We start from the raw sequence: 17,159 nt of genomic DNA on the forward strand, positions 1-17,159 counted from the left end.
GAGCAAACAGTCAAGATGAATTGGATTTGACTTCTACTCCTGACTAACTGTAAAATGATAAGCAATCACTTTCCCTTCTCTGTGCCTCAGTTTCCACAAATGCAAGATGGAAGTAACATTATTGGTTATAACTCCCTCACAATGTTGTTATGTGACTGAATTAAATAATGAATATAAAGTGTTTTCCTGACTTTAAAGAACTATATAAATATCAGCTGTTATTGTTGTTTTTGAAACATTTGATCTGCATTTGTAGACTTAGTGTTTTCTGTTTGTACTGTTTAATAAGTTTTTTTTTTTTATGGACAGCTCAATTTTCTCAAGGAATGGCAAAATGTCCTAAAGGGTTTCTTTTTTAAATCATGCTTCCTCTTATCTGATAGCCATTTAGGGAGATTTCTAATTTGCACAGTGCTTAATTACATATTAAAATCTATTCTATTTTGAAAGTGCACATTTCAGCTTTCATTTTAAAATAATCTTATTTTTACTGATGTATTTAATTTTCTTTCATTTCTGAGTATGTCTCCCCAACCTGCCCTACACATAGAGCTACATCTTCCCTTTTAATAAAGATTAAAATTTTAAAAAGGAGAAGAAAATTAATTCAGCAAATGACGAAGCCATCAACCATGTGTGACAGTACATATGTATTCCATACTCACAGTCAGCATCCTCTGCAATGGAGGGAAGGAGGTATATTTGTTCAACATTTTTTTTTTCTGGGACCAAATTTCATTATTATAACCACATAGCATTCAGTTATAATGTTTCTGTAATATTTGCACTGCTGTAGTTTTTGCCTATGTAGATCAGTTTACATATATTCCCTGCTACTATGAATTCTATATCTATTTCTATAGTCTTATAGCATAGTCATAGCCATTATAATGGGTATCCCAAAAGACTTAGTGGAAGTTTGAACTACTGAATTTTAAAACCACACCAAGACTTTTGAGAAACCCTTGCATTCATGTACCACAATTTGTTTAGTTTTTCTCTGTTGTGTGGGCATCTGTGTTATTTCCCATTATTGCCTACTGGAAAATGGAGATTTTGGTGTATGAAGTAACTTTCTGTCATTGGAAGCCTTGGAGTATGTGCCTAGAAGGAAAATCTTTGGGTCAAAGGCTATAACTAGTCTCATCATTTTTTATTAATATAATTATAAATTCATTTCTTAGAAGGTTTGAAAAACTCATATTTACACCAAGAGTATACTGGCATGCCTGTCTTCATGTAGCATCTCTAATATCATCTAATTCCTTTTTGCTAATTTGATTTCTGTGATATAGCACAAATATTATTTGTATTTAAACTACTTCTATTAGTGATCTGGTGCAATTTTTTTTTTTAGTTTTTATTAATTAATTTATTTTTAGTTTTGAACATTTGCTTCCACAAGATTTTGAATTTCAAATTTTCTCCCCATCTCAACCCTCCCCCCCACCCCAAGATACCATGCATTCTGAATACCCCTTTCCCTAATCTGCCCTTCCTTATATTACACCCCCCCCCTTCTCTTATCTCCTTCCCCTTCTATTTTCCTGTAGGGCAGGATAGATTTCTATACCCCATTGCCTGTATATCTTATTTCCTATTTGCATGTGAAAACAAATTTTAACATTTGTTTTTAAACCTTTGGGTTCCAAATTCTCTCCCTCCCTCCCTCCCTCACCACCTACCCTCATTGAAAAGGCAAACAACTCAATGCAGTTTATACATACATAGTCATGCAAAACACTCCCATAGTAGTCATGTTGTGAAAAACTAACTATATTTCCCTTCATCCTATCCTGCCACCTGTTTATTCTATACTTTCTTTTAACCCTGTCCCTCCTCAGAAATGTTTGCTTCCAATTGCCCCTTACCCCAATCTGCCCCCCCTTCTATTACCCCACTCATCTCCTTCACCCCTATTTTCCTGTAGGGTAAAAGATTTCCATTGCCAATTGAATGTGTATGTTATTCCCTCCTTAAGTCAAATCCAGTAAGAATAAGATTCACTCATTCCCTCTCATCTTCCCCCACGTCCCCTCCAGTGTAAAAGCTTTTTCTTGCCTCTGTTACATAAGATAATTTACGCCATTCTACCTCTCCCAATGCAATCCTCTCTCATCCCTTCATTTTATTATCCAGATATCATCGTTTCATCTTCAACTCACCTTGTGACCTCTTTATATATATATATATATATATATATATGTGTGTGTGTGTGTGTGTATGTGTATATACATACATACATACATATAATTGTTTTCCTTCTAACTATCCTGATACTGACAAAGGTCTCATGAGTTACAAATATCATCTTTCCATGTAGGAATATAAATAGTTCAACTTTAATAAGTCCCTTATGATTTCTTTTTCCTGTTTACCTTTTTATGCTTCTCTTGATTCTTGTATTTGAAAGTCAAATTTTCTATTCAGCTCCAGTCTTTTCATCAAGAATCCTTGAAAGTCTTTTATTTCACTGAATATCCATTTTTCCCCTTGAAGGATTATACTCAGTTTCAATGGGTAGGTGATTCTTGGCTGTAATCCTATCTCCTTTGACCTCCAGAATATTATATTCCAAGCCCTCTGGTCCCTTAATGTAGAAGCTGCTAAATCTTGTGTTACCCTGATTGTGTTTCTACACTACCTGAATTGTTTCTTTCCGGATGCTTGCAATACTTTCTCCTTGACCTGGGAACTCTGGAATTTGGCTACAATATTCCTAGGGGTTTTCCTTTGGCAATCTCTTTCAGGAGGTGATTGGTGGATTCTTTCCATTTCTATTTTGTCCCCTGGTTCTAGAATATCAGGGCAGTTTTCCTTGATAATTTCTTGAAAGATGATGTGTAGGTTCTTTATTTGATCATGGCTTTCAAGTAAGTCTAATAATTTTTAAATTATCTCTCCTGGATCTATTTTTCAGATCAGTTGTGTTTCTAATGAGATATTTCACATTCTTTTCTATTTTTTTCATTCTTTTCATTTTGTTTTACAATGTCTTGATTTCTCATAGTGTCATTAGCTTCCATTTGTTCCATTCTAATTTTTAGTTTTGGATTTCCTTTTCCATTTAGCCAATTTTTGCCTTTTAAGGTATTCTTCTCCTCATTGGCTTTTTGGATCTCTTTTGCCATTTGGGTTAGTCTATTTTTTAAGATGTTATTTTCTTCAGTATTTTTTTGAGTCCTTTAGCAAGCTGTTGACTTGTTTTTCATGATTTTCTTACATCACTCTCATTTCTCTTCCCAGTTTTTCCTCTACTTCTCTTACTTGCTTCTCAAAATCTTGTTTTTTAGCTCTTCCATGGCCTGGGACTGATTCATATTTTTCTTATATCTACAAATAAATTATGTTATTATTTTTGTCTAGCTATATAAAATACTCCCTTAGCAGTTTCATTGGTATAAAATACTATTAATTAACTTTATATCATCATTTGTATTATACTAGAGTGGTTCAAGTATAAGAATTTGTTGCCTTTTTCAATTATTTGAAGTATTCTTTATTCTTAAAATATTATTTTGGAACTATTTATACAATTTTATCACTATCTCTGGAACAATGCCCTTAATACACCAACAAACACATGCATAATAACACTCCCGCACACATACCTTCAGGTTGGGGTCCAGAGAAGTGTGGTTGCTATTTAGTCTCAGGGTTCTAGTATTAACATTAATGCTCTAGTTTTGCAGTACTATTGTGCAAAAGCTGCACCAGTGTGACTCCCATTAATAATGAGTCAGTTAAATTACTTAACCTTTAGGGAAAAAAATTACTAATAAGAAATAGAAAGAATATGTAATAGAAAAAAATATCACCCTCACAAAAGCCTAGGACACTATCTTCAACAAATACACATACAAGAGTGGATTGAATCTTATACCACAATAGTAGTGAGTCATACATATAGGGAACACATGTGCAAAGGTTTGATTTATAACCCCTGGCAAGAGTTGGCTTGGATGTCCTTTATTGCACGCTTAAGCAACATTCTTTTCCAATAGGAGTCATTCTCCTTTAAGCTGTCTCCCTTTTAAGTGACTGTCTACTGTATTCATTTGTGCTCAGTGTTTCACTCTGCTCCTATATATATATGTTTTCCCCAATGAACTGAATCTAACGTCAGCTGAATAAACTGTCTGCTACTGGTTCGATCTTCCAAGATCATGGCAAATGGAATAGTGAAAGAAAAAGAGAGAGAGAGAATTTGTGTGTGTGAGAGAGACTGACAGACAGACAGACAGACACATTCCCACAAGAGTGATTTCCTCTAATTGGCCTGATTTTTATTCTAAAATTCCAAATCCAGAATACTCCATTATTGGACTCACTTGCCACTTGACTGACTTCTGTATTTATGCATAGGCCCAGAGGGCTGATTCTCTCAGCTGAACACAAGACCTTTTCTGTGTGGTAGCATATAACTTTATTCAATGGACAAAGTCCTACAATCTTTTCAAATAGATTAAAGGAAAGGACCCATGTGTACAAAAATATTTATAGCAGCTCTTTTTGTGGTGGCAAAGAATTGGAAATTGAGGGGATGCCCATCAATTGGGGAATGGCTGAACAAGTTGTGGTTTATGAATGTAATGGAATACTATTGTGGTATAAGAAATAAGCAAGCAGACTTCAGAAAAACCTTGAAAAGACTTATATGACCTTATGCTGAGTGAAATGAGCAGAACCAGGAGAACATTGTACATAATAATAGCCACATTGTGCCATGACTAACTTTCATAGACTTGGCTCTTCACAGCAATGCAAGAATCTAAGACAACTCCAAAAGATTCATGATGGAAATTGCTATCCACACCCAGAGAAAGAAATATGGAGTCTGAATGCAGATGGAAGCATACTATTTGCTCTCCTTTCCCTTTGTTGTTTTGTTTTACTGCTTCATTCTTGTGGTTCCTCCCATTAGTTCTAATTGTTCTTTACATCATGACCAACGGGAAAATATGCTTAACATGAATGTATATAGAGAGCCTATATTGGATTGTGTGCCCTCTTGGAGGGAGGGGGGAAGAAATGGGAAGGGGAGAAAATTTAAAACTCAAAATCTTATGGAAGTGAATATTGAAAATTAAAAATAAATAAATTAAAAAGAAAAGAAAAGGAAATGTACAGAAGAGAACAGAAGGCCAGTATGAAACACAAACAGGATAGCTTTGAAAATAAAGCCATTGAATTAATTATTAAAAAAAAACAACTAGATTAAAGGGTTCTTCAAATATTGTGGTAACATTGTAGGAAAATTCCTTACATCTATCTAGTTTATCTGTTGATTTAATTATTGATTTAAATGAGATATCTGTCTTCTGTAGTGAATTCTTATTACTGAAACAGCTGGAATGATAAGTAAAGTCTTTATGTAAAAATGTTGCTTGAGCTAATTTTTTTAAAGAAAAAGAGGGATTCTCATTAAAAAAGTGGTGAAGAGGGAATAATTCTGGATACGGGGAAAGAGACTGTAAAGGCACAGAAATGGGTGGAATGTTATGCGTGGAAAAGGAACAATGTATAACAAAGTTGGAAATAAAGTTTGGGTGAAGAACCTTCAAAGTTCAACAGGTAAATTTATATTTTATCATAAAAATAAAGAACCACTGAAGTGTAATGAGTAGAAGAGTGATACTGGTAAACTTTTGTTCCATGAAAATTAAGTAATCAGATATGTGGAGGATGGATTAGAATAGGAAGAGACTTGAGGTTGGGAGATCAATTAGGGAACTATTGCAATATTCCAGATAGGAGATGAAATAGGCTTGATCTAAGATAGTGGTCTTATGAGTAAAGATAAAGGTATATATGTTATTATGGAAGTAGAAATTACAAGAGTTGGCAAATGAATGGATATATAAGGAAAATGGAGTGTCAGGAGGAGTGCCAGTTGCAAACTAGCATGAGTGAAAGGATATAGCCCTAGAATTCATTGTTGGAACTTAAGTTACTCCACAGAAGATCCATAAAAGCCAATCAATTCAAAAACAAAACAAAGGAAATCCAAATAAAGTATTTTTTATTTTTTTAAGGAAGTCCATGTGATTTGGTTGGAAACAGCTGAGAAAATACTGGGGTGAGGAGAGGAGAGAGAAAGGGATATAGATCAGTCTTCCAAATTCTTCACAATTGTGCCAGGACTGAAACAACCAAAAAAGTTCAAAGAAAGTAAACAAACAAGAGTGGCACCAGAGGATCCCTCGAATGATTCACGTTAGCCTATAGCAAAAGGATAGATTTTCTGAAGATCTCATGAAAAGCTATTCTCAGGTACCTTGACACATGACTCCATCAAACCCATGCTCACATGCCTAGATTAGTGCTTCAGGGAAGCTACAGAGATCTCAGGAGTCAGGGGAGTTCTGGGATTAGAGCAGATCAGGTATGGGGAGGAAAGAGTCCAGCTCAGATGCATGTGATTAGTTTCCTAATCTTGAGGCGTGGATGTACTAATAAGCTAGAAAACTAGAATTGCCTGGCTGGTAGTCTCCAGATATTGGAGTATGAGCAAAGTGTCAGAGCAGGGACAAAGAGTTCTTAGGCATGAGGAAGAGATGTAGATATAGAATAGACAGCCTGTTGAACAAAAACAAAACAAAACAAAACACAACTAGGCCAAAAAACTAGAGGGTTTTCAATGAGCCTATAACCTATAACCTTTACATCCCTGCAGCTTGAATTTGTGACTCCCTATTCTACAATGGATATTTTCAAAACAACACAATTTTTTTTCTGCTACAAACTTAGTTCATGTATTGCACAGTTCCCAAACTCACTGATTTTTTTTTTTGAGTTAGGATGTATAATGTGGATATTGAGGCTTGATTTGGAACCCTGTTTATTCTCTTGAAATCATGAAAGGACATTTTGTGACACGGATAATGACAGCTGGTTGCTATGGATATTTGGCTTAATGCTTTTTTTTCCCTAAGCTTGAATTAAATCATTAATTTGTTTATCTACACAGCACCAATGTGAAACATTTTCACTATTCCCATATTATGGATGAGGAAGCGGTCAGAAAAAAATTATGGGGCAAGAAGGAACCTCAAGAGGTTATTTTCTATCCTCCTATATCTGGTCAGAATTATATACAAACTAACTCCAAATTGGATTCAAAGAACTACATAATTCATTTTATTTTGCTTTCTATACCAAATCAGAACTTGAAATAAAAGTTCCAACCTTCCCCCTCTATTTTAAGTCCATTCTTTCAAGTGCACTTAAATTGAGTAGGAAAAAAATACTACTAAATTGGAGTCAATATCTCTGGCTTCAAACTCTAGCTTTGCTGTCTATTAGTTGTGACACCACTGATAAGCAACTTAATCTCTGTGTATCAGTAGCCTCCTTTCTCAAAAAGGATAATAATAATTACAGTGTCTCGCTCACAAGATTGGTTAGTTTGTTGTTGTTTTGAAGAAAGCACTCTCTAAAGCTTAAAATAACAAATTTTATGAATTATTGTTGATATTGTTATTATTCTGTGGCAGAATAGTGGAATTGATAGAGAATTGGCCTTAGAGTCAAGAATTGGTATCATGCCCTAACCAGGACGCATACTAGTTTTGAGACCCTGAGTAAATCATGCAATATATTAGTGGCCCAGGAAATTCTCTAAGGCTATTAATTGTACAGAAGCTGATAATTGTTATTGGTAGATAGAGTTTCCCACCCTGGAAGTCTTTTACAGCCATGGGATCACAGGTCAACATTGACTCTCTCTCTTTCTCCTGTCATTCTGTCTGTATCTATATAAACACACATGCATAGTATAATTAGACACATATGTATATAATTATTAGTAATATTTTTACTAGGCTGAAAAGATAATGAATTACAGGAAGCCTATGTAGTTAAATCCTTAAAATCAGTATGAGTTGTTTAATCATTAAATTGAGTAAGTGTATTACCATTCCTTCATTACAGTTTGTCTATAGACCCCTTGCTATATGTCTAAGATGTAGTTTTCAGTGTTTTAGATAATTATTTATACAAATCAAACCTTGAGTCCCACTTAGTGCTACACTTACTACACAGACCATATTAGTCAAAAGTCCTGTAGCAAAACATTTCATTGAGACACAAAAGCAGTGTAAACAAAGAGAAGAAATTATGATTTAACAGAATACCATTGACCTCCATAAACAAAGGGTGTAGCTCCTCATGAGCTCCAAGGGGATTTCAATCAAAATGACATTTAATCCTCTTTATCCCTTTGGTTTATCAAGGGAGTGGGACAATTGCCTCTAAACTCGTATCTGCTGGTTTAGAAAAAAAAATGTTTTTATTTGGTACTACCAGTTGTAAGATCAGCAGAAGTCTGTCAGAGCAGACTGGGGAGCAGTGAGTTCTTGACTTCTGGGTTGTATTATAATACTTACATAGACCTTCTCCCAGTGCTGTTCTTCTCTCCCCCACTTTGATACCAGTTTTGGTTCACCTCCTTGTCTCTACTTACTTCTACCTCTGTTTTAAATTTCATATACCTGAGAAGATACTCTACCAATCAAAGCCTATCTTTAGTGGTAAAATTGCCCTGTGGCCAGATATACAGCTTCCAGGAAACTACAATCCAAGGAGCTGATCCCAAGAAGTGATGCTTTCTGGGCTCCAAATATTATGAGACATGAAGTTCTAGGGTTTCTCCTCTTTTATGTTTACTCTCTTATTTTATTGAAATAACTTTTGTTGTTCTAAGAAGCACAGAATCTAAGAGCTTAAAGAAGTCTCAGAGGTCATCTAGTTCAATATATAGATATTATATAGATGGATAGGAGTTGCTCTAATGTTTTGTTGGGGTTTTTTTTCTCTTTTTTTGTAAAGTTAATACAGAGAATACAGTTTAACACCCAAATAAAAGGGAACTTGCTCCCCCCAGGCAACCCATTTCACTTTCTTTTTTTTTCTACTTTCAAAATGTCCTAATTTTTAGTTATTTCTCCCATTAGCTCAACATCTACCTCTCCACAACCTCTTCCTATTATAGTTTGTCAGTTAAAAGAAATGTATTGATGTCCTTTTTATTTATTTATTTTTTACATCAGAGAAATCACTGTGGTAACCTGGGGCTCAAGCTCATTTGCATAAGACTCTCCTAATTGTGAGGAATAGCTACTTGATGCTTTAGCTGCCAAGGTGAGAGACTGAGAGGAAAGATCACTGTACTTCTGGCTTCAAAAGAAGTCAGTCACACAATGTTAGAGATTCTCTTCAGGAAATGTTGACTAGACAGAGAGAAAGACTAGAGAAGAAGCTGACATGTAGAATAGCTGGTATTTTAATTCTTAGAGTCTTTCTCCCTGGGCTTCTCCCTAAAGCAAACCTATAGCTGTGTGTGTCGCCTCTTGAAGCTTTGAGAAGGAATAACAGTCTCTTCTTTATTAAATCCCCTTTGCCCTCAGCAATCATAGAGAATCAAATAATCAGACCAGTCTTTCTCCAGAAATAGGAGAGTCTTATGCAAATGGATTTAAACCTTGCATTATAAAGGGTAGGTGCCTCCCTCTATGAGTTCTGCCTTGTAACAAAGATTAAAATCAAAACAAGATATTTACATAAATCCCAACAACACATTAAATACTTCTGAAAGCACCTACAATGTTCTACACCCATTTATCTCTACCTCTCCAACCAAGGGAGGAAGGTCATTGTACTTTTTGTCAATGTACTTTCTAAACTGTGGTGCTTGTTGACAACAATATTAAAGTTATGGTCCTATCAGTTAGAGTGTGGCAAAGGCTATCACTTCCCCAAATCTGGACTTTTAGAAGTGAATGAGCCAGAATCCAGGGCTGATAGGGCTGAGTCCCTTCCAGAATGGGCCCAAGTCTTCCAACCCGACGCCTCCAGGAGCCTTCTGGGCAAAAACAAATAGAACAGGCATGGTCACCAGACTTGCCAGACTTACCTCTAGGCAGAAGTTCCTGACCCACTAAGGGTACCCCAGAGGTGGCCTCTGTCTCTATACCATTCATGCTACCCCTGGGAAGGGGGTGGGAGGAGATCCAAGAGGTCCCCAGGCCTCATTCCTAGGGGCTTTGGCAGACCTCTTAGACTCTGGCCTCCTTATCCCTGGGCCCTCTCCCTCCACTGTCCCACTTCCTCTTCTCTACCTAATTCTGGTCTGAGCCCAAGTGGGCCCAATGGGCCCAAGCCTGGCAAGGTTGTTCTCACTTCTGCTGGAGGACACCAGAAGACCCTGCACTGGGTTGACATGGAGTCCCATGGCCCACAGTGCCACCATTCACTCCCACCAGCTGCAGGTGCTTCTGCTGCCCCATCACCAGAGACCCTTGCCTAGCAGGCTGGTGTCTCTCTTAAAGAGGACTGGAAAGAAAACTTACATATAGCAATGTAGGTTATTTGTTGGAAATCTGCTAGCTAATATTACTGATGAGGACTTCAAAAAAAATATTGGCTAAATATGGAGTACCTGGCAAAATCTTTATCAACCAGGGCAAAGGATTCAGATTCATGAAATTACAATCTAGAGTCCTGGTGGAAATTGCATAACATCCATGAGACTGCAATAACTCTGTGTTTGTTTTGCCACACATGCCGCTGTACTATCCATAAGAAATATTTCACCTTATATTTTCAACGAATTATGGAAGAACCATTCAGCCAATTTAGACCTATTGAAAGGGATGCTGTATTTGTCAATGATCAAGGATTATTTACAGGAAAAAGGTATTGTTGAATTCACTTCTAAATCAGCTATAAGAAAACCTTTTGAACTGTGCCATGAAAGAGTATTTTTGTTGACAACTCCTCATCCAGTCTTTGTGGATCCACTTGAGCAGCTAGATGATGAAGATGGTCTTCCTGAAAAGACTGCATAGAAGAATCCAGTGTATTAAAAAGAGAGAACCTTGCATTTTGCTCAACATGTTACTTAAAGTTTGAATATTCCCAGAGTTGGAAGCCATTAGATGAAATGGAAAAGCAGCAAAGGGAGCAGATTGAGAAAAAAAAAATAAAAACATGAAAGATGCAAAAAGACACACTGGCAGATGAAATGGAAGATGCATATCATGAACATTAAACAAATCTTTTATGCCAGAATTTAAAAAGGCATCAAGAAGAGCTGAGAATGGTAGAGGAACTTCATAATCCAGAAATGCAGAAACACAAAGAATACAGTTAAAGCAGGAGAAAGAGCAGCATAGGAAAGAAGAAGAAATAATGATTGTCAAGGTGAGATGAAAGAGCAAATGAGAAGAAAGTTATGGTCAGATGGGATAATGGATGCAGGTGAGAAAGATAAGACTGGGTGATATGATACGGGAAATATCTATAATTCAGGAAGTCAAAAATTTCTACTTTTAGGTAGCAGTGGCATAGATTATGAGGCCAGCCCTGAAATTCTACCAACAGCCCTGAGTGGTTGCCTGATGAGAAATAACATGCATACTGAACCCTTTGGCAGGGCAGGGCCCTAGAGGAATGGGACATAGTGAACTCCAACAGGATATGGTAGAGGGATAGAAGACTATAAAGACCCAAACAAAAAGCACCACTTTTAGGTATGATATCTAGTTTTTCATTACAGTTTGGTTTTTTATCTTTTTTTTAAACACCAATCTTTTTAATTATTGAATTTCAGTAATAAAGCTATATTTTTATGGATTTTAGAAATTTTTTGACCTAATATTTATAAATGGTCTGTTTGGCTAAGTAAATTATATAATGCAGTATTTCAAAAAGTGGGGGTGGGGTGGGGATGGGAATCTAACTTTTTTAATGTCTAACATCTCTAAAGTTATGACTGTGTACCTTTGCCATTAAATTCCCAAAGTATACTGTTTTTTTAAACTGGCTTCAAATAAATGAAGAAGAAGAAGAAGAAGAAGAAGAAGAAGAAGAAGAAGAAGAAGAAGAAGAAGAAGAAGAAGAAGAAGAAGAAGAAGAAGAAGAAGAAGGAGGAGGAGGAGGAGGAGAAGGAGGAGGAGGAGGAGAAGGAGAAGAAGAAAAAAGAAGAGGAAGAAGAAGGAGGAGGAGAAGGAGGAGGAAGAGGAGGAGGAGGAGGGGGAGGAGGAGAAGGGGGAGAAGAAGTAGAATTAGTGAATTGACAACGGAAACTATTTAGAACAACTCATTAATCCCCTCTATGATTCCTCAATTAGTCCTAATCTATTTCTGAAAATTTTTCTAGAGGCCTCAGATTGCTAGATATGTCAAGATGTCACATGGTTGTTGTTCCTATTGTTGCTCAATCATGTCCAACTCTTTGTAAGTCCATTTGGTGTATTCTTGGCAAAGAGAATGAAGCGGTTTACCATTCACAGAAGAGGAAACTAAGGCAAATAGGGTTAAGTGAGTCACCCAGGGTCACATGTTTAGTAGGTGTCTGAGCTTTAGTAGGTGTCAGATTTGAATTCAGGAAAATGAATCTTCCTGACTCCAGGCCCAGTACTCTATCCACTGTGCCACCTAAGTGCCCTGGAGCAGCTGCCATTAAAGGACATATTTTGCTATCTGGAGAATATTAATCTTCTTGCCCTGGCATCTTCACCACCTTCACTTCTCCCATAAACCTCATTCTGTTTAGTGTTTACTTATTGGAACCACTTCCCAAACTTGAATTATATTTATTACTTTCTAACTTGCTCAAGGCTATATAGAGATCCAGTAACAGAGCCAAGGATTAAAGGAAATTTTCCCATTTCAGCTTCCTATGTTTTTCATCAAATTGTCCTCAGTTTGTGAGACCTTCAAACACACATGCATGTGTTTTCTATATAAAATATATGTATAAGTATAAAACACACATATATGCCTTTCTTGAAAGAGAAGTTTGCTATTATTTTCTACGAAGTTTCAGGAGCAAATTTTAAAGGTTGAAAAATGTCAGGCTAGAAAGCAAAACACATTAATGATCTCAAATAACCATTTATATAGGCAGACTAATTTGTCTATATGTGTGTATCTTCATTCTTCCCTCTGCCTCCCTAATGTACTCAGTATGATTATGAATGCATTTTGTTTGTCAAATCCTTACAAAATTTCTTTGGATGACTGAAAAAACTGTTAAGTACAGTTGCTTAATAAAAGATATTTCATTCATTCATTGATTAATAGATTTGTGAATTGAATTGAACTACTTCATGATTGATTGATTCACTCATTCATTACAAAGTTCCAAAGTCAGTGAATATTTCTCTGCAAACTCAAAAAATTATGAACTATTGAAAAAGAATAGATCAAGACTAGTGTCACTCCAATTTATTTCAATCAATATAATCTTGTATTCAGACACATCCAGATAACACTAAGCAGGAGCTAATATATGACTTTTATGGGAAATGAGAGTAAGCTTACCAACTCTATCTTGCCATAATAATGGGACTAAGGACAGAAAGGTTGAAATGAGATAGGAATAGTGATAATGCAAATCTATCACTTTGTTGATAACATATAAGTGGTTAAGTGTGTTACCTTGAGGATCCTTTTTTCCTTGTAATTTCAATTATATATACTTGTGACCACGTGTATCTAGACATTGTCTTTTCAAGAAAATTTCTTTTTAAAATAATTATATATTTGATTTTTAAGGAAAACACTTTTTAAAAATGTTTACTAGTTTAATAAAAGGCAAATCTTTCTCTTAACAGCATTTGGGGAAATAAATTGACCTTTTAGAACTTCTGGCAATTCTGGAGCATTTCAATGTTGGGGAAATTTGAGAAAGAACTGTATCCTAAATGCCCAATTAATGAAGGGCCCTATAGTCATAGAATCACTGACTCTCCAGATTTCAAGGGGATCTCAGTATCTAGCATAACTTTGACCTTTACAATATCCCCATTCAATCTGCACTTGAAATTTACAAAAGTAGTACTGACAAAACCACAGAAAGTTCTCCAACTGCAGTATTTTTTCAAATGTATTTGCAGAAACAATCTTTTATATAGGTAGGACCTGGGATCAAGAGTCAGCAAAAGTTTTGTCTTTCTTAGATTAACTATAATGGGTCCGGAACCCATTTGGAATAGTGCTACATCACCAACATCGATTTATTGAATATGTCTGTGCAAGGCACAATGTTACAAACTTCATAGCTTAATTGTACATTGTAAGTGCCAATCAACAAAAACCTGCCATATGTGAGGCACTGTTCCAGGCACTAGGAATCAACAATGGGTGAAATCATTAATGAGAATGGTTAAACCTTTCTTATTCTTCCTCATCACCGGCAGCGATATAAGTAATATAAAAGCAAAAGATTATCTATCTATCTATCTATCTATCTATCTATCTATCTATCTATCTATCTATCATAAAAGTTAATTAGGCCAGATGGTAGATGGGGAAAGAATAACTTGCCTAAGATTATGGTGGAGCTGGGAGAAAAACAAGAATTTCTCAACTCTCAGGCCAATGTTTTTGTATTACACTATATTGACTATGGTATTTGGCTCAGTAAAAATATCCAACGAATTTTGTTTTTGTTGAAGAAAGATGATGCTTTCTTAAATTCTGTTTCTGCTGTAGAGATTAATTATTTTTAAGTACATGGATACCAGCAGTTAAAGGCCCTGATGATATACTGAATTAGAAAGAATTATAAGGAATGCCTTTGGTTTTCTAGATTTCAAGGCAACATTTTATTTGCAGATCTTTGCCCTCTTTAGCATCATCTATAATTGATAAATGTGACAGTATTGAAGATGATAAGAAACCGTTTTCACACATTTTAGGTTTTGTGCATTTATTACTTAGAGCCAGGAATATTTTCTTTATATTAAGGAAAAAGTTGTTTTAAATTTACAGATGGCTTTTTTTAAAAATGCCTGAACTCCTCATCCATTATACCAGCCAACAGTTGATTTCTCAGTCAGCTTTCTAAAATAATCTTTCTATACCAATCTGAGGGATACCACATAATTTTTTGAAAAAGAATTGTGGAGCTAATCTCCTGTGAAAGCCTGGTGAATAAACCTTGGCAAAGCTTATATGCCATTTAAAAGAGGCTAAAATTTTAAAATGAAATAAAACTTCCTTCCAGGGTCCCTTTCTTGTGAAATAATTTCTAATCCAGAAGAGCATTTTAATAAGGAATAAAGTATTTGATTCTCTTCTCTCATAAATAAAAAATAAACACAATAAGAGGAAATATATGTAGAAATTGCTACATATTGTCTATAAATAATGCCCCTTTTTAGAATGCATTTGGTTTTTTTGTTTTTATTTTTTACTCTAAAGAAAACATAGATTGCATCCGAGTTACAACCGATGATATTAAATGCTAGCTTCCTCACTGTTTGCTCAAAAACACACAATCTTTTTCATATTACAGTGACCTTGTCATAAAAAAATTGTGTACTTTTATCACCTCATCTCTTTGGATCTCATTTACTTCAACTAGCTAATCGAGAGATTGGATTTGATGAATACTAAGGTCTTTTCTTCTCTCATATTCTATAATCTTGTGCTTATATCAAGGTCAGTAATTTGTTCTTCTACTTTACTTCCCTCAAAATGTACTAATACCTTTATGTAGGCCATTGCTCTCCATCTTGACTTGTGTCTTGCCACTGGAATCTGATGACAGAAGAGAGTGATTTTGTGCATCTCTGTCTCACTTAAATCCAATTCACTCACAAGTCAAGACTTCACCTTCATGATGCCTTGGGTTCTCTTTGAGAATAAGAGATGAGCAACAACACCTTTATTATCTACAGAACACTTCCCTGCAGACCTCCAGTTCATTGAATCCTACTCTGCACAGTGCAAGGAACGCCCTCAGCAAATGAATTTGTCAAGAACACATGAATGCTTTCTGTCCCTATTCTTTCACAGGATCAAATCATATAGCTAGCCCTGTTTCAAGTATGCTAGTGTCAAATGCACAGTACCCATTCTCTTCTTTCCTAAAAGAATATTAAATTTATCCTACACATTGCTTCTAAATTGGGGAGATTTACTACTGTAAGAAATGAAAATTCTTGGACAAAAAGATATATAAATGAGGAAAATATAAATTGAGAACTGCTGGATTTGGTGAGCATTTTACCTTTAGTACTATTGCAGGTATGATTTTGCCATCCTCTAAAAAACTTTAATGTCTCATCCTAAAATGGGAATGGGACTGACCCTGGGTTCTTCAAAGCTGTGCCAATGGAGCACAAATTCACATTGTTTGATTCCATTAAGGAACTGCGTACCCAGTAGCCAGGAATCAACCTAGTTAAGTTCACAGAGGCCAATCATCTGAAAATTGGCAACTGAATTGTGAGGCATTTGGCCACAGCAACCCCCAGAATGATCATTTTGGGTAAAGAGATCTTGTGTCTATGGTGAGATAGGGTGCCCACACTAGCAAAATCACAGATTCTTCAACAAATAAAAAATTTTGCTGTGTGCCCAGGTTTAAACTCATACTATAAGAGACCTTATACAAGCCCTTAATGGCTTTTGTTTTGGATCACTTAAAATTCAAATCATACGCGGGAGAAAAAAAAAACAACTAGGTGAGTGCTAGAAAGAAACTGCTATATTTTAGTGATACTGTGCAGGACCCAAGTAATAATTATTCTAAAAGGCATTTTATGAATTAGTAAATAAATAACAGCCATGCTATTTTCTGTCATAGAAATTGGCTAGTTCGAGGGAACTAAAATAGAATCGCAAAAGCTAGTCTGCGACTTGACTCCAGATGGTTCCCTCTTACTTTTTTCAGTCTAGTAAACTCATGATCCAAATTTGAAGAGGAAAAAATAACCCAGCACTTAAATAATAATTGACATTTGTACCACACTGAGGAGACAGCTATATGACTCAGTGGATAAGTACTGGGCCTAGAGACAGGAAGACCCGAGTTCAAATTTGGCTTCAGCCATTTACTAGCTATGCTACCCTGGGCAAACACTTAACCTCTGTTTCCCTTAAAACATTGGAGAAGGAAATGGCAAATTTCTCCGGTATCTCTGCCAAGAAAATCATTGGACAGTATTGGCATGCTATGGTCTATGGAGTCAGGAAGACTATGGAAAAACAACAATTAGAAGTTCTTAAAACTAGTATATACAACAACTAATTTGAACTTCATGATAACTCTGTGAGGTAATTGCTTTTTTCCATCTCCATATTGTAGATGAGTAAACTGAAATTCAGAAAAGTTAGATGACTTGGCCAGGGTCACATAGGTAATA

General features: G+C 35.7%; 1 pseudogene; it reads left to right on the top strand.

The window, feature by feature from the left end:
* Positions 1–10,148: 10,148 nt before the first annotated feature.
* LOC110205428 (splicing factor, proline- and glutamine-rich pseudogene) lies at positions 10,149–11,447 on the top strand (annotated as a pseudogene).
* Positions 11,448–17,159: the final 5,712 nt, after the last annotated feature.

This window comes from Phascolarctos cinereus, unplaced genomic scaffold (genome assembly GCF_003287225.1).
Source record: "Phascolarctos cinereus isolate Bilbo 61053 unplaced genomic scaffold, phaCin_HiC Scaffold_5;HRSCAF=322, whole genome shotgun sequence".
NCBI lineage: Eukaryota > Metazoa > Chordata > Mammalia > Diprotodontia > Phascolarctidae > Phascolarctos > Phascolarctos cinereus.